Source organism: Xiphophorus maculatus, chromosome 24 (assembly GCF_002775205.1).
Source record: "Xiphophorus maculatus strain JP 163 A chromosome 24, X_maculatus-5.0-male, whole genome shotgun sequence".
Classification (NCBI taxonomy): domain Eukaryota; kingdom Metazoa; phylum Chordata; class Actinopteri; order Cyprinodontiformes; family Poeciliidae; genus Xiphophorus; species Xiphophorus maculatus.
In genome coordinates, this window is record NC_036466.1 from 1585661 (window position 1) to 1603525 (window position 17865).

The 17865-nt window shown below is 39.4% G+C and overlaps 1 protein-coding gene across 1 annotated transcript in view; it reads right to left on the reverse strand.

The window, feature by feature from the left end:
• LOC102235332 (beta-1,3-galactosyltransferase 1-like) overlaps window positions 1–17865 on the reverse strand; it is a 138893-nt gene that overhangs the window by 4719 nt on the left and 116309 nt on the right. The gene's annotated exons all lie outside the window — the stretch shown is intronic.

Genomic DNA, 17865 nt, shown 5'->3' on the forward strand with positions numbered 1-17865 from the left:
TGCGCAACCGTGGCAACAAGGTGTCTTCAGTTTTGCTTTTTTAAAAGTTTTTTTTTTTTTTACAACCTGGAGCAGGTGATTATCATCTCAAAAGCTCAATACCGTGCCCATTCAGCTACACACAGATTTAAAGAGGAGCGACAAAGGCAAATGAGGTGGATTAGCAGGGTTTGCCAACAACTGATTGTGTCATCCAGGACATGTTGCTGCAGAATATAATTTTTGCTGCTCAGATATTGAGCTGTTATCAAGTCACGGCAGTCAGTATGGGGTCACACAGCAACAGTGTCTTCAGTCAGGGGCCTCTTCAGACCTGTTGCAAGGCTGACTGCAACTGCTTCCTGCTCACAGATTTAGCAGGAAATCAGTGAGCTGTTAAAGATACTTTAAACCATAGCAGCCCGTTTTATGTTACTTAAGATTTGTGCCAGATTCATCCACACCATCATCCATGTGGCTTTTCAATAGCACACTGTTAACTCCTACTTCAGCTACTTTAAAGGAGGTTATGTAGAAAAGCATGAATACATAATTGAGTGTTAGATTGCTTGATGCACTTAAGCTTTCTTACAGTACAGAACATAATTCCAACCAGAATATGATTCCTCTATTTTTCAGTTTTGCTTTAGTGAACGCCTTGATAAAGAAACCTACATGTCGCATTGAAAAGTCAGCTAAGTTTAGGCTCCTTTCTGAGCACCAACAGGAAGCCATCTACCGGTACTCCTTTTCTTCTTTTCACCTCTGCTATTTTAGCTTAATGTGTTCCCATCACAGCTTATGTGCACTACCTCCAACGTAGCAAAAAAAAAAAACATAAACAAAACAACAACAAAGGAAATATACAGTTCTGGTTAAAAGCAAAAGAAAATCATGACGAAAAAGACTGACGATAATGTTAAAGAGTAAATACTGACTGATTTAAGAACATGACTGCATTACAGCTGAAATAATAGGAATCAAGCATCGACTGGGATTTGTCAGTGAGATTTGCCACATCCATAACTTCTGTGGTTGGTAATCATTTTGACTTCCTGTCAGAAGATTTTAAACTGAACCACGTGGCGAATATATTTAAAAAAGTTGCATTTCACTTCATTTAATCTGTAGAATTTTTTTTTCTTCATAAAAATATTATGAAGAAATATTCTTCAGAGCATTTAGGTTAAAAATGTTTTCAGAATTCTGATTTAGCCTCAGGATTATGGTTTTCAAGTCACACTTCTTGTTTGTTAGGTACTCTAATCATCCGTACTGTAGGTGGCGCAGTCCAAAAATTCAATTGTCTAGGGCGCCACCTACTTGTAGGGGTGGGAACAGGTAGCTGCTGTAAGGTGAACTGCATCTTTTACAAAATATAAAGTACATAAAAGTAGCAGTTATGTGTAGCCATGACTTTTCTCGTGTGTTGTGTTTTGAAAGTGAAAGAGGAAAAAAAGAGAAAAAAAAGAAAATGAAACAAGCTACGCTTCCCATTGTTTACCACTCATTTGATTGTCCTTGTCCTTCAGCTGTGAACTTCACCTCTTTGGACCCCACACAAAAGTAGTAAGTACCGGGTTGAGGTGTATAAAACATTTACATTTCCCATGTTACGTCTATATTCATATGTTCAGCTTTAAAATATGTGGGGAAAAATGTTGTATCATGATTTTGTGGAAACGCACACTCTCTCTGACGCGGCTTTTCCGTCGACCTCCAGTGATAGCCTCGGTATAGCTGCGCCATAATTATCTCATTTTATAGTAAGTATATGTAATATTTGAAAAAAAAAAAAATCACTCTCAGATTTTCCTTTCGGCCTTGTAGTTGATTTTTTTTCAAAGTATTTTGAGAGTTAATTGTTTTAACATTTTTCTTAATATACAGTTTAGCAAAAATGGCATTAGCGAGCCGCTGTCGTTGTCTTAATGAGCTGAAGTTAACATATGATTTGTAACCTGAGGAGTCATTTTTTTCACCTATTCAACATTTGGAGTGGAAGCTGTGTCAGATACTAACTTCAGTGTTTTCCACATGAAAAGCTACAGTAGGTCACTTGTTTATAGAATAATCCTGAATCTCAGGGAGACACATTTAAAAGTACATATTTGAAGTTTTTCCTTAGTTGCAGAATTATGGAGCAAAATCCTGGCCATTTTATTTGTCTAAAAAACACAAAAATGTAATGACAATAACAAAGAAAGATAATTTATTTTAGCTTGTTTTTGGTATTTCATTATTTTAGACTTAGACTTAGACTGACTTTATTGTCATTTTGCATGCACAGGGTGTATACAGAACGAAATTTCGTTGCATACGGCTCAGGACAGTGTTTTGAGGTTCCAATGTTGTGAGGTTACTCCAGAATAAAATAAAATACAGTATAAAATATGAATATAAATATGAATATAAAATATAAAGTGCAGGACTGATAGTAAAATGGAAGTTACTTAGTTATGTATATGTGCAAGGTATGAAGTGGAGACCAGAATTTTGAGTGCAGTCCAGTTAAGAGTTCAGCAGTCTGATGGCAATTCGGAAAAAGTTGTTTCAGAACCTGGTGGACCTGCACCGGATGCTGCAGAACCTCTTTCCAGAGGGCAGCAGGGAGAACAGTCCATGGTGGGGGTGTGAGGGGTCACTGACGATGTTTCGGCCTCAGGACACGCAGCGCTGGGATGAAATGTCCTGAATGGAGGGAAGGGGGGCCCCGATGATCCTCTCTTTTACTTTTAGATGTATAGTTTCCTAGTCAAGTGTTCTTTTTTTTTTCTTTTTTTGACCAAGGATTCACCTTATTTTTCCAAGCTGAAGATTGTTATTCTGTTCTAAATTTGTTTTTGACCTTCAGTTTTTTATTTTTTCCCAATTTCATGTGAATTTATTTCAGATGCTCTGGCATGAATGAGGAGAGAATAATAATAGTATTAATGAACAGAATGAGTGGCAGCAGAAGACATGTTTGGTTTTTAGAAAGCACATTTTTAAAAGCCAAACAAACCTATCCTATCTTTGCTCAACTGTCGGCAAATTTGCTGCACTTTATTATATATTCACATATATATAACACCAATTTTTATGTATTAAAATTGGTACTGTTAAAATTTTTGGAGACTGAATTTTGGGTTTTCATTATGGGAGCCATAATCATCAAAATGACAAGAAGTAAAAGCTTGAAATATTTCACTGTATTTGTAGTAAATTATAATAATACACTAATCTCACTTTCAAAAAATATTCAACTGTTTCATGAGGCACAATATTTTCTTAATTGTAACTGTTACAGGGAAGCTTGGTGTAGTAATGACAGCTGACTGCTTCTGAAAGACGCTGGTTAACTAAGATACACGTTCAAAATAATTGCATTTAAATACTGACATTGTAGCAACGGAGCTGCAATAAAAGGCGTCTCTTTATAAAGCCGTCCACTCGTTGGGGGTGAGGCATGGCCCGGCTTTCTGCTGTGTGAAGATAATGCTGGATGGCAGCATTTCAGGGCTAAGCCGCTCGAACAGCAGCCGCTCTCCCTCACGCTTCTGTACACGAACAACGGCATGACGGAGGAGCACGATAGAATAACACAGCTGCTTAAGAACTCAGTGACTTAATGTGTGACAGGACTCCCATCAGGCAGCCCGCTTCCACAGGTTGTGATGCCGCCGCTCGTGACAGCCGCGGCGTCAGAGTGCAGATGTCAGAGACACTCCATCAGTTAGCGGTAATATGTGATCACACCACACTGACCTCTGGGAAATTGAGTCTTTAATCACGACCACTCGAGATCCAGCCTCCCAGTGAATCAGCATTCCTGAGATGCGATCTCATCTGTCTGCTTCGACTGCCAATTCGTTCAGTGAGGGGACACTGTCTGACTTTGCGGCATGTAATGTCGATGTGATTCTGATTGGTGGAAACGGGCGTCTCTGTTTTCAATGTGGAAATAGTAAGCAATGTCATTTAAAGGGAAGCTAAAGCTAACGGCTAGTCTGAGACGAACTCAATAATAAATTGAACTTTGAGTTCAAACTGTAAACTTAAATAGCACCACTGTGGTTATTTTATGGACACACACTGTAGTCCTTTTTGGACAGGATGATTATTTACACAGGAAATGAAGGTGGGAGGCGGCGCGCCACCAATGACCTTCCTGTGAGAAACATTGTCTCTGGTGAATGTACCTAGATTCAGTAAAGATCTAGTACAGCTCCAATGCTTAACAATACTTTAGATTAATATGCATGTCATTTCCTGTTGCCACTACAAGACAAATATGTAAATAAGTACACACATCACTTTTATGTCAGCTTTTAGTTAAAAATGAACAACAACTGTCTTGGCTGCTTGCTCATGTTATAGCAATATTTCCCCTGAAAAATGAATAAAAGTGGTGAGCTCATGGTTCAATGGCTGCAAATGGGCCTTGGAATAATTTTTTGCAGCCACAATTGAAATATTACTTCTGGACCTTTTGGTGGTGTGTACACATTTTAATTAAAGCCCAAACTCAGGGTAGTATTAAACCACGCTAACCTCTACACCTGAACAAAACAATGATGTGCATTATGACTATATGTAGACTTAAACACAATCAGCTTTATTCGTTGAGTTTGTGTACACAGAAATGGAATTAGACTTTAGTTTCACTTTGCTTTCAATGAAAACATTTTAAATGTAAATATATAAAAATAAAAGGTTTTGTGAAAACACTGTATACAGACTGTTTTTACAAAAAGCAAGAAATGAATAATAGTGTAAAAATGCATTTATGGCATTTGGTTTTTGCAAATAGCGCTCTGTAGCGCAGACCTGGAGGTAAAAGTTCAAACAGTTTGTGTCCAGGATGTGTGGGGTCTGCAGGGATCTTAGCTGCCCTTTCCACATGTACTAAAACCTATACATGAGAAAGTTAACGGAAACACCAAAATTAAAATTACTTCCTTAATTTCACACACACACACAAAAAGGTTTGACATTAGCTTAAGGTGTTTTATGTCTGAAGAAAATGAGGGTGAAAACAACCCTGTGGGACACCAGTGCTAATGGTTCTAGTGCAGGAGAAAATGCTACAGGTGCTCAATGGACCTCATGACCGCAGATGTCATGATGGTGCATTTGAAGCAGGGGGGGAAACGAGACTACTTCCTTTATTTCAAAATAAGAGTCTCAAACATAGTCAGAGGGTGTAAAACACTTTCCTTCCTGTCTAATTCCTATAAAAATTGCTCAAACTTCACCAGATAAATTAAATGCTGATGGTGATTGGATAATGAGTCATGAGACAGATTTCACCATGATGGTACGTTTTATATATCGTTAATTAATAAGCTTAAATTTGACTTGTGAACACCAACTACCTTCTTATTGTCCTGAATTCTTTTATAGATAATTAGTTTTGTCTATTCTCTCCTCCAGCAGAACATGAGCGACCATTACAGCCCCACTAATGAAAACAAACTAACTGGCTCATGGGAGCATTAAATCATGTTTCAGTCTGGTGAGAAATGTCTCCTTACAGCAGAGGAGACTTCCTGTGAGCGTTCAAACGTCCTGGTTGGTCGGCAGGAGAAAAGATGCGTCTCATGTTTGATCTGTGGATGAGCTTTGGTTCAATCAGACTAAATGATTTCCCTGTTATCGACAGATCTGTTCAAGTGTCCACTTCACTGGCGAAAATAAATCATTTCTGAAATCACAATCCTGACCCTTGGGGGAAACAGAATGGCCGACGCAGTGACAGGAAAGGAATTAAACGTGGCTGCAACCAAAAACAACGTTTTCTTCAGATTAGCTTTGCATTTAATCTTTCTGTGTGTTTTGTTCCACTCATGCGTTAACATGGCGGAGCACGTGCATCAAGAACAACATTAAGAAGTGTTGAGGTCGCACTCATTTTCCCTGCGTGGCACTCAAACATGCACTGACACAAAGAACCAAAGTAACAGGATTTCTTTGCCTTAGACTGGAAAGTGGACTTTAGCTCCAAAGGAACATCATTTTTCAATGACACATACTAATGACTTTTATTACAGCAGTCATTGTTATCACCGCTGTAACTAAGTAATTGTTGCCACAGGGACAATGACGACCTGATGTTCTGAATGTAAGTTAGATATTGATTTAAACTGATAGACTGTGGTGATCTAAGAAAGTAGTTCTTCAGCTGTCCATTGCTTTCCTAGGGAGGTGGGACTCTTGAAACTGTTAGTGCCGCTGAGCAAATGATCAGAGTTTGTACCTGGTTCAGGATTGGTTTAATGCGTCTTCTGTTGTAGATATTTCTGTTGTGGTAGGTCTTGAAGATGTAGTCTGTACAACAATAATCTCACCACAAAGAAAATAATTTAAGTTGAATAGAAGTGGATTTCTTTGCACTCAAAACAATCTGTCTTTGCTTTAGGATTAACAATCCGACTGGAGGCAGCAACCCAAAGCTGATGAGAAGAGGTCATGACAAAGGTCATGCTAATACAGCAATAGATGGTTCTGGTGGAGTTAGCAACTTAACCTTCAAGGTGACCACAGGTGGTGTGGGTGAATATAAAGTTTTTTAGGTAAGAAAATCTATTGTTTCTTCTTTGTTTTTAGTTTTTTGTGTTCTCAGTCTATATAAAACATCTGCTATCATCCCTAAATCTTTTTTTAGATTTAGAACTGATTTCCATGATAAGTAGCTACAACAGTCATTTGTATTTCCTCAGTGTTTAAGTCGACTGAATGATGGGTTGTGAAAATAAGTATTTTAACTTCCATACCAACATTAGCATTAGCTTAAACAGATATTTAGGGCTTGTCATTCTGTGACAAATTATCTATAATGTGTGACTTTTGGTCTATTCTACCAGATTTAAGTGCTAATTTAAAAGTCAGCAGGCGAATTATTCCTCAGCTTCAATCAAGGACACTGCAGACATCTGTCATGGCAGCTGACGGGGTGTAATTCCTTAAAAAATATGTAATTTTCAATTAACTGTTTTTTTGGTGTGTCATTGTTTTAGGGAAGAAAGGACCTTGCTGATATTATTCCATAGGGTGGAAAAATATAACTGTTGTCTGATCGGGTGTAAATATGTCAGGTGAGATGAGCGAATCATGAATGTTATTCTTTGACCTTGGAAGCTGCTCTGGGTTTGGGGACGACCTTCTGCTCGCATCAAGTGTTCAATCTTCTCATTCATTAAAGTGGGAGAGTGTCACGGTTAAACCAAAGGCCAGTCGATGTGGGAGCGCTAGTATTTTTGTTCATCTGACCCCACCGGTGAGAAAACATTGCCTCTGTGAAGAATAAAAATAAAAAAGAAGCCGTCTTCACGTCTGTTAGGGTTTGTTTTCAACAACCGCAGGTGATTTTACTGACCTACATCACTGCTGATTTCTCAATTCAGATCAAAAATTCGCTTTGAAATAAATGAAGGTAGCAGCCTGAAAAAATAAATCTATACATGGACTGTGTTTGTAGCCCTCACTGTAGGGGGTATACTTTCTACTTGACCCATTCTCAGTTATTGAAGCAAATTATTTAAAGGTTTTATCGTTTGTTGCTGGAGTTCTGCTGTTAGTTTGCTGCATTTGGTCTGTTTTAACCTTTTGCTTTGTATCTCTGTGTGGTAGCCTCACAAAACACAGCAAAAAATAAATAAACTCCAAGTGTAGTCAATACAGCCGGTAAGATAATTGGCACAGAGAAAGTGTTTTTTTTTTGTTTGTTTTTTTAATTTGGCAAACTGTGAGGCAGGTAAGGTCACTTTTAAGGAGGTAATTTGTTCCTCTCTGTTCTGGTAGGTGGTACAAGGCTCCAAGGGCAAAGTGCAATAGATTTTTTCTGTTTTACACTCAAGCTGCCAAATCCTCCACCGCTGATGTAAGAGCTGACTTCATCCACTTCCTGTCAACGCTTCATGGGGGGAAGCAAGAGAAAAGCCCCAGATCTTAAGGTGTGTACTTTGAAGGTCTTTCGTGTCCCTAGCTGGACTAGCTAACTATTTTCCTTCAAAAATAGTTTAAAAATGTACGTGCATCAGACTCCCGATGTAGAGAATGGTGACAAACACAAACTATTTGTAAGAATAACCTTTATATGGTGTCCCAGAAGGGTCAACAAAAAGCAAAAGTCCACTGAGTGTCATCAGTTTTCTGTCCAACATTGTTTTCTTCTCTCATGTATAAACGACTGTATTTGCAGGTCAAAAATCAATAACGTGCATCAGTGTGTCGTATTTCTTTAAAGCAATCTCAGACAAACCAATTTCTTCTCCCCCACTGCTCTCAGTGAAAGAGAAAGCGAAGCAATCTTAAGAATATTTGTGCTGATTCTTCCTTCACTTCACCTGTTCTAACCACGCAGCCCAAATATAACAAGTTCACGCCCGTCCTCGCTCTCCTCGGCCTCACCGCTTTCTGAGGAAAATGAGTCAACAGAAGTCGTGAGAGAAAACTGAAATATGTTGAGCTGGAGCAAAAGAAGTTGTTTTATGAAAGACTTTGCACAGGTGCTAAGTTCTACCAATAAAGGACAACATTAACATTAATTGTGAGGTTGTAATTGACTGATAACGACACATTGTCTTATAAGTAAAGGTCATTATGGACGTTTGAACATCTACAGTCCAGTATGGCAAACTAGAGATAATTGAAAAGATAAGTTAGATGAATGAAGCTACGACATTAAGTCCGATTGGATCTCTACGAGTCACCACGGTCTGGTTTTGCTGTTGACTAGCTACATGAGTTGTTAGCATCAACGAGAACAAAAACTATTAAAGTCAGATCTAGCTTGACTTTTTGAAATAATTTTTATTAAAATACTTTTTAATTAAGTAGTTTTCATTTTCATAATGTGTGTCTATACTTGTTAGTCTGCTGCGTTTCAGCAGACTAACTAAAACAAAAAAGTCACCAAATATTACAATGATCTATTAATGTACATAAATCCAAAGTATTTTCCTGCTGAAGTTAGTAAAAACAGACAGCGAGTCAATAACCTGCTATTTTTTCCCCCATTTTGAGCAAATTTATTGCGACATCACTGCATGTAAGGCGTCATATTACTGAGAACCACCTGCAAATCTCCCTTCAAATAAATCCAACTGTTGATTTTTAATTCTACGTTTGCCCAGCTGTATTCGATTTCTTTATAGAAATGTAGCTGACGAGGTTTGCAAAATAATCTACTGAAAAATGACTTTTTATCTGGTCGTAGCAAAAATGTATGAAATAGAGCTGGATACCTTTAGCCATCTTTTTATTCTGTATAATATCAGCGCTTGATAGAAGCACGGTGTGTGTTTTACGGGGGTATAATTGCTTTGCAAGGCCTGTTTGCATAGGTAATTAGTGCTGACAGACATGGGTCTTTTTCTGTTTTTAATCAGCCGCCTGAATGGCAACGAGGGGAGGAAATTGCTGAGAGTGATTGTGGTCTATCATCTCAATTTGTCACAAACATCCTGAAAAAAGTAAATACACCGAAAATGTATTAAAAAAACATGTAAATTCAATCTCGCAGAAATGATGCGATTAAAACGCTTTGCAGCTTCTGTGTCGGCCAGAAAGTCGAATGAAAAAATTAGATGAAAACAAGAGGAGCTTTTTTTCTTAGAGGGATTTTTGTAGAAACTTAACTCACAACAGGAAAGTGACGACCAGGTTTGGTGATTCCTCAGGGCAAGTTGCCTTCTTTTCCTGCCATCCAATCTGACATGTTTGTGAAATCCTCTTAAACTGGGACAACCAGTAGAGAAGTTGAATTGGCATGATGGGGAAACTTGTGCTTGTTTAAAAAAAGTAAATGTATGTGAGTGAGAGAGTGATTTTGGTCTGATACAGCTACAAGATGCTGAGGAGGGACTGCAGTCCCTTCCAAAAATATTTATACCCCTTTAAGTTCATCAGTTTATTAATTTAAAACCCTTATAAAACACCCAGTGTTTTATAAGGGTTTTATTTGTTTATATAGGAGAAAATAAAGATGAAGTGGAATTAAAACGATTAAATAACTGTATCTGGATAGTGTTGGTAGTTTCCTTGGTAAAAGTACAAAGAATAAATAATTGTTTGATAGTTGTGTTAACACAGATACAATCTGATACTGTGAGTTTAAGCTTGGTGTGTTCAACATAAAACAGGAAATCAAATAATTGTGACAGTTCTTCATAACTGCAGTGACATTTGTGAATAATGTTTTTTTCCTTCCTCTATTTTTATGATCTTAATTTCCCCGCCACCTTTTTGAAATCCTTTGCAGTCGGATTAAGATTAACAAATTGCACAGCTTTAGTTTCATGGATGGAAAAGTTTGTGACTTACAAACGCAAGTCACAGTTTTCGGACTTTTCCATAATCACTATAAAATAACACTCGTAGCATGACAAATTTGGAAAAAGCTAAACAGATACGAATGGTTTTGCAAGGAGTCGAAAGAGTTTTATAGAAATTGGATGTAGAATCTTTTGGGTCTTCAGTAGTCCAACAAAATGTTTTTAACCGTGCTTTAAGGTGTTAGATAAGTGTGTTGTTATTGGGGCCATAAAGAAGGCCAGGGTCGCTCATTTGACTGGGTTTATCGCGCCCTTTAAGACCTCAGCCGTCATATTGTCCACATTGGCCCGTCGCCACTAACTTTCATTGTCTTAATGCTACAGGCGAGGAAGAGTAACTGCCCTCGATAAAATACACTGCAAAGACAAAAGAAGGATGCTGACTTTTAACAGCCGCCCACCAGGGTTGTGAGCTTTCCTCCTATACTTCCTAAAGTTCCTGGTGTTTGACTCCCTTTAAATAAAACCACACCATCTCTGCAGAGAGAATAATATGATTTATTTTCCCCCACATTCACTCACCGGCCCCAAACGGCGCAAGCCCGGCCCCTTCGCGTCTAGTCTAAATAACAGCAGCTATTAATCTCGCCGACACTTGAGGCCTGATTGGATTTTCCGCGCAGCTCGTCTTGACACACCGCAGGATTTCTCATCTATTCAGGCGTCACCTTGTCAGATATTTATTTATTTGCTCGCTGCATACCTGCATTCAGCACCTGGGAGCGGCATGATGAATGGGGAAAAAGTGCTATAAGACCTCGCTTATCAGTCGCCGGATGGTCTGAGGAGAGAGACAGGTGAAGGAAATGAGACAATTACAGGAGGTCAGGCAGAGCAAGGCCTGGACGGAAATATGGAGCTAAAGCTGGTTTCAGTTGCAGTGTTTAATAATTATGTAATGTTATTACAAGTTAAACTCTATGTTACATTTCATTTTGAAAAGTGTAATCCACACAGGTTTAACTTACTTTAAATCTTCTCTAAATCACAACTTTTCAACTAGAATGTCTTCAGAGTTAGCACTATTGTTGTGCCTGCGACAAGAAGCAGGAAGACTTTGTTGTTGTCCATTTATTCTTGCCTGATAAGCCTCCGGTCACTAGATGGCACCAGTGTTCAAATTCAAGGTGTCTGTGGATCCTTAAAAAGTCTTAAATTAAAAGTAAGTTGGCCTTAAATGTGTTCAGTTTTCTGTCAGGCAAAAAATTGAGTCACACGCAGACATCATTGTGTTGTGACTCACTGCTAATATACCATTGCTAGCTAGCTGGCTTTTTTTTTTGCATCTACCATGGGTAAGTGAAAATGTAGTGCCAGTTGGCCAGATGATGTTCATATATTTCTTTGGAGACACAGGTCTTAAATCTTACTGTGTTAAGTGTAAAAAAACTCCACAAAATCCCAGTGAATGATTTGACTTTCTCCTTTGAGAATCTTATAGACTGAGGAGTCTTGATTAAATGTTACTTATTGAGCTAATAAGTAACATTTGAGACTGAAAACAATAAAATGAGCTCATTTTATTAATTTGTTTTGATAATCAGCTAGTTTAATGCTGATTATAAGTGGTTTATACAGATATATTAAATATAATCAGATTTTCGATAGTACTTTTTGTGAGTAAATTATATCCCAACACCAAACAGCTCCCCCTTCTGGCTGGAGGGTTAATGTGTACTTTAGAAATCAGAGTAATGCATTGTTTATCCCAGATTGCCTCAGTGGTTGGAGATTAAAAGCGTCTCTAAATACACATTTTAAGAGTTTGGGCTGAAATTTAAACAAACTGCATATCCTGACAATGAAAGACAGAAAAAATAAAAGTTCAAATCAGGATTACAGTCATTTACTGTAATGTAGTAAGATTTTCATAAACAGATCCATTGCATTCTGGACCATTTCATAAGCAGTCTGTGGGAAATGAGATGATCAGTTCGATGTCCTGAAGCACGATACTGAAGTGTTTATATGTGAATAAGAATGTGCAAGGTCAGCTTTTGTGTGCTGCACCACTTCACTATTATAAGCTATTTGCTAGTCTCTAGTTATGAAACATTAGTAAAATACATCAGATTGTGGCTGTAAACTGACAAAATATGGAGGTATTTTTCCCTGAAACAATCTTGTGATTGCATTTGAAAATAAAAACCCTTGTGTTTGTTCTATACACTCTGCATTTTGTGTCGACAAGTTGACAGACATGTCAGACAACGTGAGGCTGTCTCTCTAAACCCAGAAATATCATGTCTGCAAAGCAAGCCTCATGGAAACGGCCTTGTTATTATTATTATTTTTTTTTTTTGCATTCAGCGCCGTGTTTCCTTGTCAGCAACACAGAAGCAGCCAAAACAATCACTCCTTCATCTGCCGAAGCTTTCCTAAGCCGCACTGAGCGAGCCAAATCAGACGGGAGGAAGCGGCAACACAGTAGACGGAGGCTTAAGCCTGCCTCAGATTTTCAGAGACACGGCGGCGACACGTCGGGAGCTTCTGGGAGACGGATTTAGAGCCATGATATAAAAACAAAACACAGAGGGGAAAGGGACAAAAAGCCAACAAGTTAAGAGGGAAGTGGAGTCGGAAAGTATCATAGTAGAAATGCGCACAGCTTGATGCAAGTGTGAGTTCCCCACAACACCTTACAGTGGCTAATGACGGCTCTGTTGTAGCTCCACACGAGGCCTTTACCGTCTTTATTACAGAGGTCAACTTGTGAACTAAAGCAGAAACAAGAGCAATAAAACTGCTGGAAGCTAATCTGAGCCAGTCGGGGGCTAAAAAGATGCTTTTTTTCTACTGGCCAGGAAAGGAGAAGTTCGGCGGTGGCAGCTGGATCTCTCCTGGTTTGGCTTTTTAAAAATGGGGCTTATTCAGCTCATGCTGGGAATTAAATGAGAAAGTTCACACTGCTGCCTTATCTGCCAGTTCAGCTTTGCCACAGGAAATGCAAGAAAATGCTGGAGCCTGCCTTGAAAAATTTAAAGGAGGGAAATGAATAACTTTGAAATAAAGAGAATAGTCTCCCAGCTTACTAATTATAGTGAGAGTAATTGTGTTTGTTGATTCCAAAGACGTACTCAATTATTACAAAGTTTGGTGAATAAGCAGGCTCATTATCCCGTGTCAGGAGGTTTATTCTTAGCCTTTGGTTACCAAATTCAAGAGTTTTGTTTTTCACCAATATTTCTTTCAGAACATTGTTTGCATTCAGAGTGACCTAACCAGGACTTCAATTGAATTCAATTTAAATAACTTTATTTGTCCCCAAGGGGCAATTTCAGTTTATATGTTGCTCTAACATATAAACTGAATATACTGTATGTTATTCATATATATAGTTGCTCAGGTCATGGGTCGTTTCTGTTCACTGAAAAATTACTAAAGTTCATTTTGGGAGTTTTATTTTTTGCGTTATGGCCTCTGGGGGGCGATAATGTGCTGGATTTCTTTATTGTTCACTTACAAGAGGAGAAGAAGAAAATAACAGGGAAATTACTTGGGTTACACCGATTTCAGTTTTGTGAAATAAAAAACAGCTGGTTTCTAGTGCAAAATATCTTTTTTTAAAATCCAAAAACATGATTCTTTTTTTCAAAATTGCCACATTTCCATTAAGCAAATTTATTTTTGCAATTCTAATTTGCTCAATTTTATGGTCAACGGAAACACAGCTACTGAAACTCAGCGCCATTCATTATTGTTTGGTATTTTTGGAGTTGTTTTGTGGCTGTGTTACAGCGCCACCGATTGGCCCGGCATGCCCACTACATCGCTCTCAGTAGTTTTCCTTCCTGTCATGTGAACGCGCATCTTTTTGTAATCGTTTACAAAAATGTATCGTGTTCGTCTTTGTGTAGAATGATGTTCGCTTTTGGTGGTGGCAGGATCATACTGTAGGAATGATTTTTTTTTTCCACGAACAAAATCTGTTAGAGGCTGGAGGAAAAAATAGCTTCAGATCATTTTTGTGTTGATTCATCATGTAAAGACACTGGAATTTGTGCTCAACGTAAAACCTAGTTATGCACCAATACGTCGACCGCGATTTCCTTAATTTTGGGAGATTTTAGATCAGCCGATACTTGCATGTGAAATCAATATTATCCACTGATCTCATCTACGGCTCGCTTTATGAGGGCGGACTCCCTCGCCGCCTCCTGACGGGTCGAGCGAGCGTTGCTGGTTCGCAGGAAGCAAAAGAAAACCCAGACGACAGGGGCGACCTTTACAACGATGTTCGACACTTTCAGCAGAAATAAAGAGCTTTAGCTGAGAATGTTGACATGAGAAAGTCAGGCAGTCTGCTCCAGCTACCTGAGCTCCACTCTGAGCCCATGAGCTATTTATGAGGCTCCGCTCTGAAATATGCAAATATTAATAAGCTCGCAGCTGGTCATAAATATGAGACTGCGGCGCTCACAGGAAGGTGAGGCCGAGCTCTGGGCCTCCTCCAGTTCCAGGGGAGCGGCTTTCATCCCAGGACATTAAGAGTTAATTTATGGCCGCCGTTATGCAGATTCAGGCCGGCTGTCACGCTCGTCTCTGTCAGGCGCTTCCTGATGTACGCGTCCAATTTAAATCCCATCCATCTGTTCCGGGTGACGGGAAATAATTCACGCTGTGAAGCTCTGTCAGCGACTGGACCGTCTTGTCCCGCTAGATATCAGTTTTCGTGTCGTAACTTTTTGGGTTTGTTCCACGCGTCTCGGCTGTCTCAGTTTGACGCTCCTTCACGAGGCTCAGCAGAGGAATCTGAAAACAAATTTCTTTCGCACAACAAGTCCGACTGTTTGATTGAATCGACTTTTGCTGCTATGTGCATCTAAACAGTGAAAGCTTTCTGCTGTTCTAATATTTGTAAATCACATAGGTTTCAAGACTTTGAAAAGAAAAGTAAGAAAGTAAATTTCCCTGAAAGCAACACGACGAATGACCTCCATCTGCTCTTGATGGAAAATTTGTCCCCTGTAGGTTTCAGAAGGGGCTACAGTTTTCTCCCTACACACCTCATGGTCCAACACACACACACACACACACACACACACACACACACACACACACACACACACACACACACACACACACACACACACACACACACACACACACACACACACACACACAGCCTGCAATCAGCTTCCATCAGATCTGAACCCAACATGCCCTCTGAAACCGACACAAACCAGACAGATCTCTAGTAATATTCTTGCTTTTAGGCAACAACAACAAAAAAACATCCAGCGCTTCCAAAAATAACCTCCGGTCACCAAGGCTGCACTGACCAGGAAATGTTTCAGCACGGCACGCATGGAGGAGCTCGGTGTCAGGTCAGCCTGGTTCTCTCACCTTGGTGGAGAAGTGAGAACGCAGATGGTGAATTATTCCAGAGATTCTTGTAAAGCCTCGAGTTCAAGTGACACTGAGGTCATGTGAACTGAAAGGACAATTAGCGTAAAAAGAAAGTTCAAACATGATTAGAAAAGGGCTTAAAAAAAAAAACATTTTCTGCAGCCGATTAATCCGCTTTGAGAAAATTGCCCTCAGAGTCTGAACCGACCAAAAAAACTGAGATCTCTGAGCTCCAAACTCCAAACGTGTTCACATCCACCAACCTCGTTATTTCTTATATATAATGACCAACACTGAGTAGTTATTAGGCGGCAGGAAAATTATATGAGATCATAAACAGGTTTTACCGGTGCAAATCTGAAAAGTGCGGCGTGTTTATATAAACGCAGTGGAAACACATTTTGCTGCAGTTAGACATTTTCAGGCTTTTTTTGCTAAACAGCTCAAACTCAGATTGGATGAAGAGTTCGCATGAATATATATTTTCAAGTTTGCCACAAATCTTCAACTGGACTTGGCTTTGGACTTTGACTAGGCCATCTTCTTACATTAACATGCTTCAATCCAAACCTGGATCGATCTTCCAGAATTGTGTTTTATTAACCTCCATTCATCTTCCCATTAACTCTGACTCACTTCCACCTAGCATGATGCTGCCAAGTCTAATTTTAGATCAAAGGCTTATATTTAGACACATCAGTTGTTCTGCTTTAAACCTCTCAATAACTTTATGCCTAACTTGCCTGCTGCTGTTTCTTGGTCATTAATGTCCGTTTCCAAGTAAAAGAGGCTAAAAACAAAATGCTAACAGTTTTAAAACCAACAGTTTGTTGCTATAATGTGGGAAGACGCATAAGAAACATCAAAGGATGTGTCTTTGTTCAGAAATGGAAGCTTTCCTGATGGTCCAGCTCTCTGCCTCGCTCCTCGTTACGAGCCCCATTTACCACCAACCTTGAACTAATCACACGCCTTTCATTTTCCCCTCATCTTAGCTGGTTTTAAACGCTCCACCACTGGGTTACTCGGCCTATTGCAGGGTGTACCACTACTCAGCATATTGCATCCAATTGCCACGGGGGCGAGGCGAGCGGGATCATAGAAATGCAAAACGCACCACTGAGCCCCAAAGAAGCTGTGAATGCCAATTATTTCATGCATGTACTCGTCGGCAGACTGTTCCTGGAAATTTTCTGCAAGAAAATAAAGTTATTAACTGATAACGGCGTGGCAGCCAGAGGATGAGAGGCGGTTGTTTCCACACGATAAAAAACATGCGTTTTCAACGTTGTGAAGTTGCGCACTGGAGTAGAACTCCCAGGTCGCGTCACAGTTTTGCCGGAGTAAGTCATCAAACAGGAGCGTTTGACGCTGACACATCAACCGGGAATATTTCCATTATGAGGAAGTCATTAAAGCCGGCTCGCGTTTTCTGCTGACAAAATACCCAAAGGTTTCCCACGGTGGAACCATTTGAGTTCGGCACCTCATCGACAGCGTTTTATTTCTCCTGCATGGAGTCCCACAGGCCCGCCGCCGCTCCCAGACACTCTGACGGCGCTCAGTGTCATCCATGTTGCATCCCACACATGCCGGATACCTGGTGTAACACTTGACAAGTGTCAGGCTCAAGCCGCAAAGTGGATGACCTTTGAAGAAAGCCAATCAATATTGCATTCTTCTTCAAAGAGGGAAAGAAAATGTCCTCCTCATTTTGGCTTTCCTCATTTGTAGTCTTTTGTGAAAAGAGCTGCCAGGCGCTAATGATTTCAGATAATTACGTTCACTGCCACACGAGCGTAAGTGGTGACACACGGGTCACCACCAACACCACCAGATACGTCTTTGTTGGCCTTATGTAATAACATTAAATTTATTATTCAAACTGATGCATGTTAAAACACCCCAAACAATACTGAGTCTTCAGGGAAGTGTTTGAATGATTATACAACAACAGTCTTAGTCAATCCACAGGAATGAATAAACAACAATCCTTCAAATGTTTGGTTTCATGTCAGAGAAAAGAAAAAGTCATACAGTAAATTGTTAATAGCGCTATAAATTTCAATAGCAATCTTTATCCTAATGTATGTAATTCACGCCAAGCAGTGGTCAAAGGGGACTCATTTTTTGCTTAGCATTTCTGCTAACTTTGAAAATGTTTAGCACAGCTAGCTTCCTTATATACATTTTTTACCTGATAAACTCTACAGCGCTAATT